This window comes from Pan paniscus, chromosome 1 (genome assembly GCF_029289425.2).
Source record: "Pan paniscus chromosome 1, NHGRI_mPanPan1-v2.0_pri, whole genome shotgun sequence".
In the NCBI taxonomy this organism is placed as follows: domain Eukaryota; kingdom Metazoa; phylum Chordata; class Mammalia; order Primates; family Hominidae; genus Pan; species Pan paniscus.
This window is the reverse complement of record NC_073249.2, coordinates 198,189,964-198,204,936: the sequence shown is the minus strand read 5'-3', so window position 1 is coordinate 198,204,936 and position 14,973 is coordinate 198,189,964. Positions and strand designations below refer to the sequence as shown.

General features: G+C 47.1%; 1 protein-coding gene, 1 long non-coding RNA gene and 1 other non-coding gene across 5 annotated transcripts in view; 2 read left to right on the top strand and 1 right to left on the bottom strand.

The window, feature by feature from the left end:
* The window catches only part of TAF12 (TATA-box binding protein associated factor 12), a 40,000-nt gene extending 34,170 nt beyond the window's left edge, over positions 1–5,830 (bottom strand). The window contains exon 1 of one of the 3 annotated variants that reach the window (XM_008953415.4): positions 5,696–5,830. The gene's annotated coding sequence lies outside the window, so the exon portion shown is untranslated. Of the gene's footprint in view, positions 1–5,122 lie in introns of all 3 variants that reach the window. The other 2 variants (XM_008953416.5, XM_063593562.1) reach the window with 2 other exon arrangements.
* A 125-nt stretch (positions 5,831–5,955) lies between these two features.
* LOC112438007 (uncharacterized) lies at positions 5,956–14,032 on the top strand. The gene is made up of 2 exons (XR_008620463.2): positions 5,956–6,221; positions 10,916–14,032. It is a non-coding gene; the product is annotated as an uncharacterized LOC112438007 (long non-coding RNA).
* Positions 11,322–11,455, top strand: LOC112438483 (U11 spliceosomal RNA). The gene has a single exon (XR_003026905.1). It is a non-coding gene; the product is annotated as a U11 spliceosomal RNA (small nuclear RNA).
* Positions 14,033–14,973: the final 941 nt, after the last annotated feature.

Below are 14,973 nucleotides of genomic sequence, written 5' to 3'. Positions count from 1 at the left end.
GCCTCTGGCCAGACCAGGCAAATTCTAAAGTCCCTTTCAGCATTAAAAATCAGTGTAAAGGCCAGGCACAGTGGCTCACGCCTGTAATCCTAGAACATTGGGAGGCCGAGGCAGGCGGATCACGAGGTCAGGAGTTCAAGACCAGCCTGACCAATATGGTGAAACCCTGTCTCTACTAAAAATACAAAAAATAGCCGGGCATTGTGGCGCGTGCTTATAGTCCCAGCTACTCGGGAGGCTGAGGTAGAAGTGCTTGAACCCGTGAGGCGGAGGTTGCAGTGAGCCGAGATCACACCACTGCACTCCAGCCTGGGCGACAGAGCAAGACTCCGTCTCCAGAAAAAAGATTTTCTTTTTTTTTATTTTTGCTCTCTTTACCCTCCCTGTCTGACTTAAATTAAGTCCATACATAGAAATTTCAAAGTCTGTCTGCCTCCAACACACCTGTTTCACAGTGCAGCCTGTAAACATTGCTGATATAGTGCCTACAAAATATTTTAGGGCTTTCCATAAAGAATCCCAATCAAAAGTAGTATGTCTTCGCCAGGTGTCAAGGTTCATGCCTACAATCCCAGCACTTCCGGAGGCAGATGCAGGAGGATCACTTGCTGATAGGAGTTTAAGACCAGCCTGGGTAATGCAGTGAGACCCCATTCCTATTTTTTGTTTAATTATTATTATTATTTTTTTGGAGATGGAGTCTCGCTCTGTCGCTCAGGCTGGAGTGCAGTGGCACAATCTCGGCTCACTGCAACCTCCGCCTCCTGGGTTCAAGTGATTCTCCTGCCTCAGCCTCCTGAGTAGCTGCGATTACAGGTGTCTGCCACCACATTCAGCTAATTTTTGTATTTTATTTTATTTTATTTTATTTTTTGAGACAGAGTCTCACTCTTGTCACCCAGGCTGGAGTGCAAAGGGGCAATCTCAGTTCACCACAACCTCCGCCTCTCAGGTTCAAAGGATTCTCCTGCCTCAGCCTCCCGAGTAGCTGGGATTACAGGCATGCGTCACCACGCCCAGCTAATTTTGTATTTTTAGTAGAGATGGGGTTTCTCCATGTTGGTCAGGCTGGTCTCGAACTCCCAACCTCAGGTGATCTGCCCACCTCGGCCTCCCAAAGTGCTGGGATTACAGGCATAAGCCACCGCGCCCGGCCTATTTTAATTTTTTTTTTTTTTTTTTGAGACAGAGTCTCACTCTATCACCCAGGCTGGAGTGGCGCAATATCGGCTCACTGCAGCCTCTGCCTCCCGGGTTCCAGCGATTGTCCTGCCTTAGCCTCCCAGGTAGCCAGGATTATAAGCACACGCCACTATGTCCAGCTGATTTTTATATTTTTAGTAGAGACGGGGTTTTACCATGTTGGCCAGGCTGGTCTCGAACTCCTGACCTCAGGTGATCTGCCCACATCAGCCTCCCAAAGTGCTAGGATTACAGGCATGAGCCACCTCACCTGGCCTATTTTTTTTTTTTTTCTTTTTTTTGAGACAGAGCCTTGCTCTGTCGCCCGGGCTGTAGTGCAGTGGCACAATCTCTGCTCACTGCAAGCTCCGCCTCCCGGGTTCACGCCATTCTCCTGCCTCAGCCTCCCAAGTAGCTGTGACTATAGGCACCCGTGCCCAGCTAATTTTTTTTGTATTGTTAGTAGAGACTGGGTTTCACCGTGGTCTCGATCTCCTGACCTCGTGATCCGCCCACCTCAGCCTCCCAAAGTGCTGGGATTACCGGCGTGAGCCACCACGCCCGGCTGGCCTATTTTAATTTTTTAAGACAGAATCTTGCTCTGTTGCCCAGGCTGGAGTGCAGTGGTGTGATCTCGGCTCACTGCAACTTCTACCTCCCACCTTCTGGGAGGCCGAGGCAGGCAGATCATCTGAGGTCAGGAGTTCGAGACAAGCCTGGCCAACATGGTGAAACCCGTCTCTACTAAAAATACAAAAATTAGCCAGGCATGGTGGCGCATGCCTGTAATCCCAGCTACATGGGAGGCTGAGGCAGGAGAATCGCTTGAACCCGGGAGGTGAAAGTTGGAGTGAGCCAAGATCGCACCACTGCTCTCCAGCCTGGGTAACAAGAGTGAAAGAGCGAAACTCCGTCTCACAAAAAAAAAAAAAAAAAAAAAAAAAAAAGGTAATATGTCCTTTTGTCCTTTGTTCCTATCGGCTCTAATTATAATGCAATGATTTTCTGATCGGGTATTTTGAAGTCCTATTATAATAAGTCAACGCTAGAGCCACAAATGAAATAAAGTACATTTTGCAAGTATAGGTAAGGATGTTAACTCAGGAATAAATTATCATTAATTAAACCATCAAGTACTTTGAAGTGGTGACATGGGCATGGGTATGCTTTCCCTTATAAGTTGGTATAAGTTAGTTTTGATCATTTATATATAATAGGTGCTTGCAAATAGTACAGGCTAACCCTGGGGAAAAAATAGTAGTTTTAACTAAGCCCAATTCCCCTAAACATCTAGTTCATGATATAATTAACTGGAAAATTAATCAAATTTAAGCCCTTGTTTTCCAAATTACTTTTTTTTTTTTTTTTTTTTAGACAGAGTCTCATTCTGTTGTCCAGGCTGGAGTACAGTGACACAATCTCGGCTCATTGAACCTCCACCTCCAGGATTCAAGTGATTCTCTCCCACCTCAGCCTCCAGAGTAGCTGGGACTACAGGCACGTGCCACCATGCCCAGCTAATTTTTGTATTTTTAGTAGAGACGGGGTTTTGCCATGTTGGCCAGGCTGGTCTTGAACTCCTGATCTCAGGTGACCTGCCTGCCTTGGCCTCCCAAAGTGCTGGGATTACAGGCGTGAGCCATCATGCCCAGTCCAAATTAGTCTTTCTTGGCCTCCCAAATCTAAAATTAAATGTCTTTCTACATTGCAAGGAAAAGCTCTACAAAGTTCCCATTTTTCTATCTTGAATAATCTATGCTTCTGTGAAAACAGAATTTAGTTCTCAAATGCCACAATACATAAGTACCCTAATATGTTATAGTCCTTGACATTTAAAGGTGCCTTAAGAAGGAGGGGATGCTTTCATTCAATTATATGTTTTGTATAACGATTACTTCTATTTTGCTGATGGACAAACTGAGAGGAATCCACTTAGAAGAGTAGAAAAAAGTTTTCGAGGCACATGTAACTGGGGTTGGGTCACTGTGTGATTTCAGGCAAAGTAACCTCTCTAAACCTATTTCATTATCTGTACAACGGGACTGACAATAACTAACTTGTGGGGCTGTGATAATTAAATCATAGAATACTCGATAGTGCATAAGCTGTGCCTGGTTAGTATGAGTAGGTTTCAGAAAAAGATATTAATATTGAAGGAAGTGACTGGTGCAAGTCTCCCCACCATCCTTATCCAAAAGCAGCCATCCCTAGTAAATGTTTGCACTAAAAATACAGGACACACTTATTTATGACTTTCCAAACAGCTTATTAAATAAATAAATAACACTGAGCTTTATTTAAAGGTTCCAGCCAGGTGCAGTGGCTCATGCCTATAAGAACATTTTGGGAGGCCAAGGCGGGAGAATCATTTGAGGCCAAGAATTCAACAGCAGCCTAGGCAACACAGCCAAACACTGTCTCTACAAAAAAACTTAAAAATTAGCTGGGTGTAGTGGCTCATACCTGTAGTCCCAGCTACCCAGGAGGCTGAGGCAGGAGGAGTGCTTGAGCCCAAGAATATAGGTTGCAGTGAGCTATGATTATGCCACTGCACTCCAATATGGGCAACAGAACAAGACCCTGTCTCAAAAACACAAAAATAAAAATAAAGGTTTCCTTACTATTAAGTGACATTTACTGTATTAATGTCAATACAGTAACAACACTCAAATTATCAGAAACTGTAAAAATTTCCAGTTTTTACTGGAAATAAAAACTGGGCCGGGCGCAGTGGCTCATGTCTATAATCCCAGCACTTCGGGAGGCTGAGGCGGGCGGATCACTTGATGTCAGGAGTTCGAAACACAGCCTGGCCAACATGGCAAAAACCTGTCTCTACTAAAAATACAAAAATTAGCCGGGCATTGTGGCACACACCTGTAATTCCAGCTACTTGAGAGGCTGAGGCAGGAGAATCGTTTGAACCGGGGAAGCAGAGATTGCAGTGAGCCGAGATCATGCCACTGCACTCCAGCCTGGGTGACTCTGTCTCAAAAAAACAAAACAAAACAAAACAAAAACAAAAACTGCAAGGGGGGCGAGGTGACTCATGCCTGTAATCCCAGCACTTTGGGAGGCCAAGGTGGGAGGATCACTTGAGCTTAGGAGTTTGAGACCAGCCTGGGCAATATAGTGGGACCCTGTTTCTACAAAAAATTTAAAAATTAGCAGGGCGTGGTGGCACACGCCCGTAGTTCCAGCTACTCAGGAGGTATAGGTGGGAAGACTGCTTGAGCCTAGGAGGTTGGAGGTGCACGGGGCCAAGACTGAGCCACTGCACTTCAGCCTGGGCGACAGAGAGAGAACCCGTCTCAAAAAAAAAAAAAAAAAAAAAAAATTCCCTCCTGAGTTTGAAGATAAAGCAAAGATTCTAGAAGCATTTAAGGAACATGAACCAAGCATCTCATTTGCTACGCACAGAAGGGTACTGTATTAAAATTATGATCTAACTAACCATTGCCTCACTGTAATCCTAAGCCTCTTTGAACCTTAGCCTTCTTAAATGTAAAATAGGAGTTTTTAAAAGATGATCTTTTGGGACTCTTCCATCACTGACATTCTTTTATTTGAGATGCAGAGATCTGCGCTCATTCAGGGTTGAGTGGAATGGGATTTAAAGCACTTATCAAGTACATAACTGAGTTCCAACTGTTTTCAACTTCACATCTGATTCCCAAGAATGAAGCAGAAAATGAAGATGTTTGCATGTGGGCTTCCTAGATTGAGTATCTGACACAAGAAAAGCTTGCCAAGAGCCAAGTAGGCAGTGCGAAGGAGAAGTTGTCTTCCCCTGAATACGTCCTTTATCTCTCTGGGTTCAGGGAATACTGTGAAAAAATGGATCACTAAATCTTTTCCAAACCCTTTCCCTTTACTTTGTAGGCTGATCTTATATCCATGGTCCCTTAGATCCAAGGCTTTTAGGAGCTTGGGTACTCACAGCCCTGTTCCGAGACTCAGGAACTCGGAGTCTCAAAGCCCGGATCCCGTGCCCAAAGAAGCCCCAGTCTTCACTGCCCGCTTCTGTTCCCTTCCAAACTCAAGTTTTCTCTGTCTGCTTCTGCCCCTCAGGAACCTAAGTCTTCGCTGCCCCGTTTCTGAATCCTTAGGAGCCCGGGTCTTCACTGTCCCGCTTCTGCCTCTTAGGAGCCCAAGTCCTCACCGCTCCACTTTTACCTCTCCGGAGCCTGTGTCTTCACGCCCCGTTCCTTTCTGACCCTTTCCTCGTAGGAGTGCGGGTCCTCATAATCCTGCTCCTCTCAGACCACTTTCTCTCAGATGCCGGAGAACTCGCATCCGTCCCCGTTCCCTAAGTCCCGTCTTGGAGCCCGGGTCCCCACAGCCGCGTCTTCTCCGAGCCTGATCCTCTCAGTCAGTCCCTTCCCAAGAGCCTGAATCCTCACAGCCCCGTCTCGTCCACAACCTGGTCCTTCGAACACTGACCCACTGTAGGTCTGGGTCCTGACTCCCTCCTCCCGCTCTTGTTCCTCAACTGCCAGGGCCCAAGACTCACAGGCAGCAGCGTCTATCTCCCCATGATATGCGGAGACTGCCCCAGTGAAGCGTTCGTCTCAGCAGCCGGTCCGACTGCGCGGCCCTCCCCGACTACTTCCGGCACCGCTCCCCGCCTCCAACCCGGAAACGCGCGGCTCTTCCGGCCGGCGGGCGCGAGCCTCGCTTGCGCAGGCGCAGACTGCCCTCCGACACGTGGTGGCGATATTGAGCTGTGTGTAGCTACACCCTGCAGCTTGCGCTTTTAACTGCTTGTGGTTGAGTGGCAGCATGAGCGAGCTCTGCGTATTCCAACCCGGTGTTAAGAATCCTTCACTAACTTTTCTTCCCGACGCTGCTTATTTATCTATCGGTAGCATGACGGGTAATTGACGCCCTCGGATGGCTTTGAGGTCGCCATTTTTGGTTGGTGCCTTTGTCTTGGTGTCAGGACTGGGATATCATCTGGGACACATTACCCCACAGGTATCCTGTTGGACCTCAACGAGGAAGTTGGCAACAGAGGAACCAGGAGATGAGAGAGATCGGTTGGTTGTGCCTGTGAACTGGCAATTCAGTAGTAACAATTGAGTGCTTACTGTTTGCCGGGAATTGTGCTAATCCGCTTACCTCCGTTACGCCATTTAATCATTTAGAGGAGACCTGTGAGAGATTAAGCAAAGCTCTAGCTAATAAGTGCAGAGCCTCAGCTTGAACTCAGAACTCACTACTAAGCCAAAGCCTGTCCTGTAGCATTCTCTAATGCTTTCAGTTTTTCGGCTGTCAAATGCTTGGTGAGAACTGCTGTTATGTGGCTCACGCCTGTAATCCCAGCACTTTGGGAGGCCGAGGAGGGTGGATCACGAGGTCAGGAGTTCAAGACCAGTCTGGCCAAGATGGTGAAACCCCGTCTCTACTAAAAATACAAAAAATTAGCCGGGCGTGGTGGCATGCGCCTGTAATCGCAGCTACTCCGGAGGCTGAGGCAGAGAACTGCTTAAACCTGGAGGGGCGGAGGTTGCAGTGAGCCGAGATCGCGCCACTGCACTCCAGCCTGGGCGACAGAGCGAGACTCTGTCTCAAAAATAAAAATAAAAAAAAAAGAGAACAGCTGTTATTTTTTACTGTATGCTGGAATGTTAGGCGTGCAAGTAAGACCCAATTCCAGCATCTGTAAGGTTCACAGTAAGATGGAGAAGAACCCACAAACACACCAAAAATTGTATAAAGAGCTGTGACAGGCCAGAGTGAGCCACAGTATCTGCCAGCAGAAATTAGGAAGAGGTGCCCAGATTGGTGCGGCATCCTGCCCTGTCTTTATATCTTCCTAATCCTCATCCTACCACGTTCCCAGTCCACCCTCTACACTGCCACCCAATCCAAATTCTCAGATTCAAGTCCTCATGAACATTGGGCTCTAAGCTGTATTCCTAGCCTTATTTCCTTGCCACTGCTCTCCATTCTTTTTAGGGTCCGGCATACCACTTTTTGTTGTTGAATGCCTATACATCTTTTTTAAGACCCAGGTTGAATGTATATACGTTCATTTGACAAGTGTTTGAGTCTCATTGTGTGACAAGCCTTTTGCTATGTGCTGAGTACATAACTGGTGGCTAAGATGGATGATCTCTGTCCTTAGAAAGTTTGCAACCTAGAGTGGGAAACGGACCATTAGCAACTGCACAAAAGGGTGATAGAAGAGAATACTGGAATAAGCCAGACTTATCTAGCTGCCTGATGGCCTGAGCCATGGTCTTCAGTAAGGAAAACACTTACTCAAGGACCAAGATGGCCAAGGTGGCTGGAGCTTTGGTAACCGGGAAAGACAATGAGTTTGGAGAGGTGGGCAGGGGTTTGTTATAGTCTGGACCTTTTAGCCTAGACTATGATGGGGACTTGAGATTATATTCAGTATACAATGGGAAGGTGTTGGAAGAACGGTGAAATTATGGCGATTGTTAAATGATACAGGGTCTCACTCTGTCACCAGGGCTAGAGTGCAGTGACACAATCATAGTTCACTACAGCCTCAAACTCCTGTGTTCAAGCGATCCTCCTCCACCTCAGCTTCCCAAGTAGATGAATTTTCTTTTCTTTTTTTTTTTTTTTGAGACGGAGTCTTGCTGTTTCACCCAGGCCGGACTGCAGTGGAGCTATCTCGGCTCACTGCAAGTTCCGCCTCCCAGGTTCATGCCATTATCCTGCCTCAGCCTCCCGAGTAGCTGGGACTACAGGCGCCCGCCACCGCGCCCGGCTAATTTTTTGTATTTTTAGTAGAGATGGGGTTTCACCATGTTAGCCAGGATGGTCTCGATCTCCTGACCTCGTGATCCGCCTGCCTTGGCCTCCCAAAATGCTGGGATTACAGGCAGGAGCCACCGCGCCTGGCCTCTTCTTTTTTTTTTTTTTTTAAGAGATAAGGACTGGACACCCTGGCTCACGCCTGTAATCCCAGCACTTTGGGAGGCTGAGGCAGGAGGATCACGAGGTCAGGAGATGGAGATCATCCTGGCCAAAATAGTGAAACCCTATCTCTACTAAAAATACAAAAATTAGCTGGGCATGGTGGCGCACGCCTGTAACCCCAGCTACTCAGGAGGCTGCGGAAGGAGAATCGCTGGAACCCGGGAGGTGGAGGTTGCAGTGAGCAGAGATTGAGCCAGTGTACTCCAGCCTGCGTGACGGGAGCAAGACTCCATCTCAAACAAAACTACAACAACAACAAAAAAAAACAGATAAGGCCAGGCCAGGCACTGTGGCTCACGCCTGTAATCCCAGCATTTTGGGAGGCCGAGGCAGGTGGATCACTTGAGGTTAGGAGTTTGAGACCAGCCTGGCCAACAGGGTGAAACCTACTAAAAATATTTTAAAAATTAGCCGGGTGTAGTGGCGCGTGCCTGTAGTCCCAAGCTACTCAGGAGGCTGAGGCATGAGAATCGCTTAAACCTGGGTGGTAGAGGTTGAAGCGAGCCGAGATCGTGCCACTGCACTCCAACCTGGGCAACAGAGTGAGACTGTCTGGGAAAAAAAAAAAAGAGAGATAAGGTCAGATGTGGTGGCTTTACACCTGTAATCCCAACACTTTGGGAGGCGCAGCAGGAGGACTGCTTGAGCCCAGGAGTTTGACCGGCCTGGGCAAGATAGGGAGACACTGTCTCTAAAAAAAAAAAAAAAAAAAAAATTAGCCTCAGCATGGCGGTGTGGACCTGTAGTCCCAGCCACTCAGGAGACTGACAGGCAGGAGGATCTGCTTGAGCCTAGGAGTTCCAGGCTGCAGTGAGCTATGATTGCACCACTGCATTCCAGCCTGGACAACAGAGCAACACACTGTCTCAGAAAAAAAGACAGAGAGAGAGATAACACTGGTGGATGATAGGAAGAGCAATTGACAGCACCATCTCTGGGCTTCTCACAAGTTTATACAACACATCTGCTTCCTATTACAATGTAAGAGCTGTTTATTTATCTCCTTTCTCTTGTGACTTCTACTTTGTAAAGAGCAGGGAACTCCATGTATTATTAAAATATATTAAAGAAAGTAAAATACCTAACAGTCTATATTTTGTGTTGAAAACATTTTACTTTATTTTATTATTTATTTATTTTTTTTGAGACGGAGTTCGCTCTTGTTGCCCAAGCTGGAGTGCAATGGCACAGTCTCAGCTCGCTGCAACCTCTGCCTCCCAGGTTCAAGTGATTCTCCTGCCTCAGCTCCCTAGTAGCTAGGATTACAGGCACCTGCCACCACACTTGGCCAATTTTTTTTTTTTGAGACAGAGTCTCACTCTGTCGCCCAGGCTGGAGTGCAGTGGTGCGATCTCGGCTCACCGCAAGCTCTACCTCCTGGGTTCACGCCATTCTCCTGCCTCAGCCTCCCAAGTAGCTGGGACTACAGGCACCTGCCACCACACCCGGCTAATTTTTTGTATTTTTAGTAGAGACGGGGTTTCACCGTGTTAGCCAGGATGGTCTCGATCTTCTGACCTAGTGATCTGCCCACCTCGGCCTCCCAAAGTGCTGGGATTACAGGCGTGAGCCACCGCACCTGGCCAATTTTTTGTATTTTTAATAGAGACAGGGTTTCACCATGTTGGCCAGGCTGGTCTCAAACTCCTGATCTTAGGTGATCCACCCACCTCAGCTTCCCAAAGTGCTGGGATTACAGGCATGAGCCACCATGCCTGGCCTGAAAACATTTATTTTTATATATATACGATGTGTACATACATAGAAAGCAGTCTGGCAAGATAAACACTAAACTGTTCACAGTTTGGAGGAAGCATTTTCACATTTTATATCATCTCTGTGCTGTTTCAATTTCTTTACAATTGTCACATATTGTTTTTTTTTTTATTTTCTTGAGACAAGATCTTCATCTGTCACCTAGGCTGGAGTGCAGTGGCATGATTATGGCTCACTGTAGCCTTGACTTCCCTGGCTCAAGCAATCCTTCTGCCTCAGCCTTTGGGGTAGCTGGGACCACGGGCCCATGCCACGATGCCCAGTTAATATTTTATTTTGGGGTAGAGACGAGGTCTCTATATGTTGCCCATTGTGGTCTCAAACTCCTGGGCTCTCAAAATGTTGGGATTACAGGCATGACCCACAGCACCCGTCCATCATTATCCATTAAAAAAATGGGAACAGGCTGGGCACGATGGCTCACGCCTATAATCCCAGCACTCTGGGAGGCCGAGGCGGGCGGATCACAAAGTCAGGAGATCGAGACCATCCTGGCTAACACGGTGAAACCCCGTCTCTACTAAAAATACAAAAAATTAGCTGGGCATGGTGGCGGGGGCCTGTAGTCCCAGCTACTTGGGAGGCTGAGGCAGGAGAATGGCGTGAACCCAGGAGGTGGAGCTTGCGGTGAGCCGAGATCGCGCCACTGCACTGCAGCCTGGGCAACAGAGCGAGACTCCGTCTCAAAAAAAAAAAATTGTGTTGATAAAGATCTACTTCAGTCATCTGAGGTACAGTATTTCATTTTTCACATTAATGCTATGCTGTACCTTATTCTACAACTCTTTTCACTCGATTAAAAAAAAAATTCTAATACTCCTTCGAAGTGCAGCATATAGCATGCCACAATATGAACACACCATGATAATCAGCTTATGCGTGACCTTGTGACCTTGTGCTTCCACTGCACGCCTGCCTGGGCTGCTCCAAGGTGGTGGCTAGGGGTGGCACAAGTTACACATTTTCAATTTGGATAGGTTGTGATTCTTGTCTTCCCCAGTCAGATACCTACAGCCGGTGAGAGCCGGTATTCCAACGCCATGAGACGCCTTCTGTTGTGAGCAGTTGACAAGAGAGACCCAGCATTTACTGCAACCGGAAGGAGCGGTTCCTCCCTCGCTCGCGCAGCCGCTCTTCCCCGCCACTCCCTCGGTGCCCGCCAGCACATTCCCAGCAAGCCCTGAGTATATTTGCATATCAACTCACTACATTTTTCTTCTAACTAAAAAATCGAAAGGACAAATTCTAGATTCTCCTTGTGAAGTCTTCCTTTCAGTTCAGAAGAAATGGAATTCGCTCTTCAACTTCAGGAAGTTGAAATAAAGAGTTGCTTGGATTTTTGTGTTCACCTTTACCAAAAAATGGATTTGGTAATACTGCCACCCTGCTTTGGTGACAGAGAAAGCAAAAAGGGCTTCTGTCGTGAGTGGCACACGTAGGGCAACTCGATTGCTCTACGTGCGGAATCGACATCAAGAGATTTCGGAAGCATAATTTTTTGGTATTTGGGCAGCTGGTGATCGTTGGTCCCGGCGCCCTTTTTTACTGTTGCATGTTAGATGAAATGTTATGCGTTTGGAGTAAGTGGTGCTGTTTGTAACCGAGGAGAGGTTCTGTGTTGTTTTTTTTTAGAGGCTGCGTAGTTATTTGTATGAAACGCAGGTAACCTAATTAGCAAGGTAATTCAGACCTGTATCCTAGCACTTATAGAAGCGGAAGTGGGATAACCCTGCGTGTTCTCGTGTGGGAGGCCAGCTTAAGCAACAAAGCAGGAAGGCCCCACCAACAAACGAATTTAAAAATCATACGTGCGTGGTGGCGCGCGTATGAGAAAATTATTTGGCGACTGTGTTACAGTATAGCAACAAATGGAATAGACCTAGTCCCTGACTTTAGGAGACCTGCCTCAGCCCCCCGAGTGGCTGGGACTACAGGCGTGCGCCTCCGCGCCCAGCTAATTTTTGCATTTTTGGTAGAGACGGGTTCACCATGTTGGCCAGGATGGTCTCCATCTCTTCATCTGGTGATCCGCCCACTTCGGCCTCTAGGAGTGCTAGGATTACAGGCGTGGCCATCGCGCCCGGCCTGCAATGTTATTTTATGAAGCAGAGGAAATTGAAATTACCTTCACCAGGCCTTAGCAAACTTTTTCTATACCTTATACCATACACAAAAGATTAATTCAAGGCCGGGCGCAGTGGCTCACGCCTGTAATCCCAGCACTCCTAGAGGCCGAGGTGGGCGGATCACCTGAAGTCGGGATTTCAAGACCAGCCTGACCAACATGGAGAAACCCCTTCTCTAACTAAAAACACAAAATTAGCCAGGCGTGGTGGAGTATGCCTGTAATCCCAGTTACTCAGGAGGCTGAGGCAGGAGCATTGCTTGAACCCAGGAGGCGGAGGTTGCAGTGAGCCGAGACCGCACCATTGCACTCCAGCCTGGGCAACAAGAGCAAAACTCCGTCTCAGAAAAAAAAAAAAAAAAAAAAAAGATTAAAGACCTAAATGTAAGACCTTAAACTATAAAACTCTTAGAGAAAACACAGGGGAAAATGACATCGAATTTGTCAGTGATTTCTTGGATATAAACAATGGTTTACAAGCAACAAAAAATAAATTGGTCCTCATCAAATTTTAAAATGTTAACATTAATTTTAAAATTAAAATGAAAAACCCGGCCGGGTGCGGTGGCTCACGCCTGTAATCCCAGCACTTTGGGAGGCCGAGGTGGGCGGATCACCTGAGGTCAGGGGTTGGAGACCAGCCTAGCCAACATGGTGAAACCCCGTCGCTCCTAAAAATACAAAAATTAGCCAGGCCTGGTGTCAGGCGCTTGTAATCCCAGCTACTTGGGAGGCTGAGGCAGGAGAATTGCTTGCACCGGGAGGCGGTGTTGCTGTGAGCCGAGATCGTGCTACTGCACTCCAGCCTGGGCAACAGAGTGAGACTCTGTCTCAAAAAAAAAAAAAAAAAAAAAAGGCCGGGCATGGTGGCTCCCAGCACTTTGGGAGGCCGAGGTGGGCAGATCATGAGGTCAGAAGGTCAGGACCAACCTGGACAATATGGTGAAACCCTGTCTCTACTAAAAATACAAAAAAAAATTAGCCGGGCATGGTGGTGCATGCCTGTAATCCCAGCTACTCGGGAGGCTGAGGCAGGAGAATCGCTTGCATCCAGGAGGCAGAGGTTGCAGTGAGCCGAGATAGCGTCATTGCACTCCAGCCTGGACAAGAGCGAAACTCCGTCTCAGAAAAAAAAAGAAAACCCTTGTACATCAAAGGACACTATCAACAGAGTGGAAAGACAATCCACAGAATCAGAGAACATATTTGTAAATAATATATCTGATAAGGGATTAATATCCAAAATACATAAGGAACTCATAACTCAACAACAACAACACAAACCCAGCCCAGTTCAATAATGGGCAAAAGGACCTGTATAGACATTTCTCCAAAGATGGCCAATAAGCACATGAAAAGATGCTCAGCATCACTAATCATTAGGAAAATGCAAATCAAAACCATAATGAGATGGCACTTCACACCCATTAGGATAGCTATTATTAAAAAATATATATCGGGAGTCTCTCTGAGTCTACTCTGGCCCAAGAGGCTGCCAGACAATAATTCAAAATAACAATAATAATAATAATAAAGACCATTGCTATGGCTCACACCTGTAATCCCAGCACTATGGGAAGCCAAGGTGAGAGGATCCCTTGATGCCAGGAGTTCAAGACCTAAAGATATCTCTACAAATAATTTATAAAATTAGCTAGGTGTGGGCCAGTCATGGTGGCTCATGCCTATAATCCCAGCAGTTTGGGAGGCTGAGGTGAGTGGATCACTTGAGGTCAGGAGTTCAAGACCAGCCTGGCTAACATGGTGAAACCCCATCTCTGCTAAAAATACAAAAATTAGCCAGGCATGGTGGCGGGCGCCTGTAATCCCAGCTACTCAGGAGGCTGGGGCAGGAGAATTGCTTGATCCCAGAAGGCAGAGGTTGCAGTGAGCTAAGATCGTGCCACTGCACTCCAGGGATACTCCGTCACATAAAAATAAAATAAAATAAAATAAAATAAAATAAAATAAAATAAAATAAAATAAAATAAATCAACACAGCCCGGGCACAGTGGCTCATGCCTGTAATCCCAGCACTTTGGGAGGCCAAGGCGGGCGAATCACTTGAGATCAGGAGTTTAAGACCAGCCTGGCTGACATGGTACCAAAATCTGTATTAGTCAGGGTTCTCTAGAGGGACAGAACTAATAGGACATATGTATATATGAAAGGGAGTTTATTTTTATTTTATTTAATTTTTAAAACTTTTTTTGAGATGGAGTCTTGCTCTGTTGCCCAGGCTGGAGTGCAGTGGAGCAATATCGGCTCACTGCAACCTCTACCTCCCATGTTCAAGCAATTCTCCTACCTCAGCCTCCTGAGTAACTGGGATTACAGGCGCACCCCACCATACCTGGCTAAGTTTTGTATTTTTTTTTTTTTAGTAGAGACAAGGTTTCACCATGGTGGTGAGGCTGGTCTGTAACTCCTGACCTTGTGATCTGCCTGCCTCGGCCTCCCAAAGTGCTGGGATTACAAGTGTGAGCCACCTCACCTGGCCAAAGAGAGTTTATTAAGGAGAATTGACTCACATGATCACAAAGTGAGGTCCCATGATAGACCATCTACAAATCGAGGAGCAAGGAAGCCAATAGTGGGCTGGGCACGGTGGCTCATGCCTACAATCCCAACACTTTTGGAGGCCAAGGCGGGCGGATCACCTGAGGTCAGGATTTCAAGACCAACCTGACCAATATGATGAAACACTGTCTCTACTAAAATAAACAAAAATTAGCGGGGCATGGTGGCATGCGCCTGTAATCCCAGCTACTCGGGAGGCTGAGGCAGGACAATTGCTTGAACCTGGGAGGCAGAGGTTGCAGTGAGCCGAGATAGTGCCACTACACTCCAGCCTGTGCAACAGGAGCGAAACTCAGTCTCAAAAAAAAGGCCCGGCGAGGTGGCCCACGCCTGTAATCCCAGCACTTTGGGAG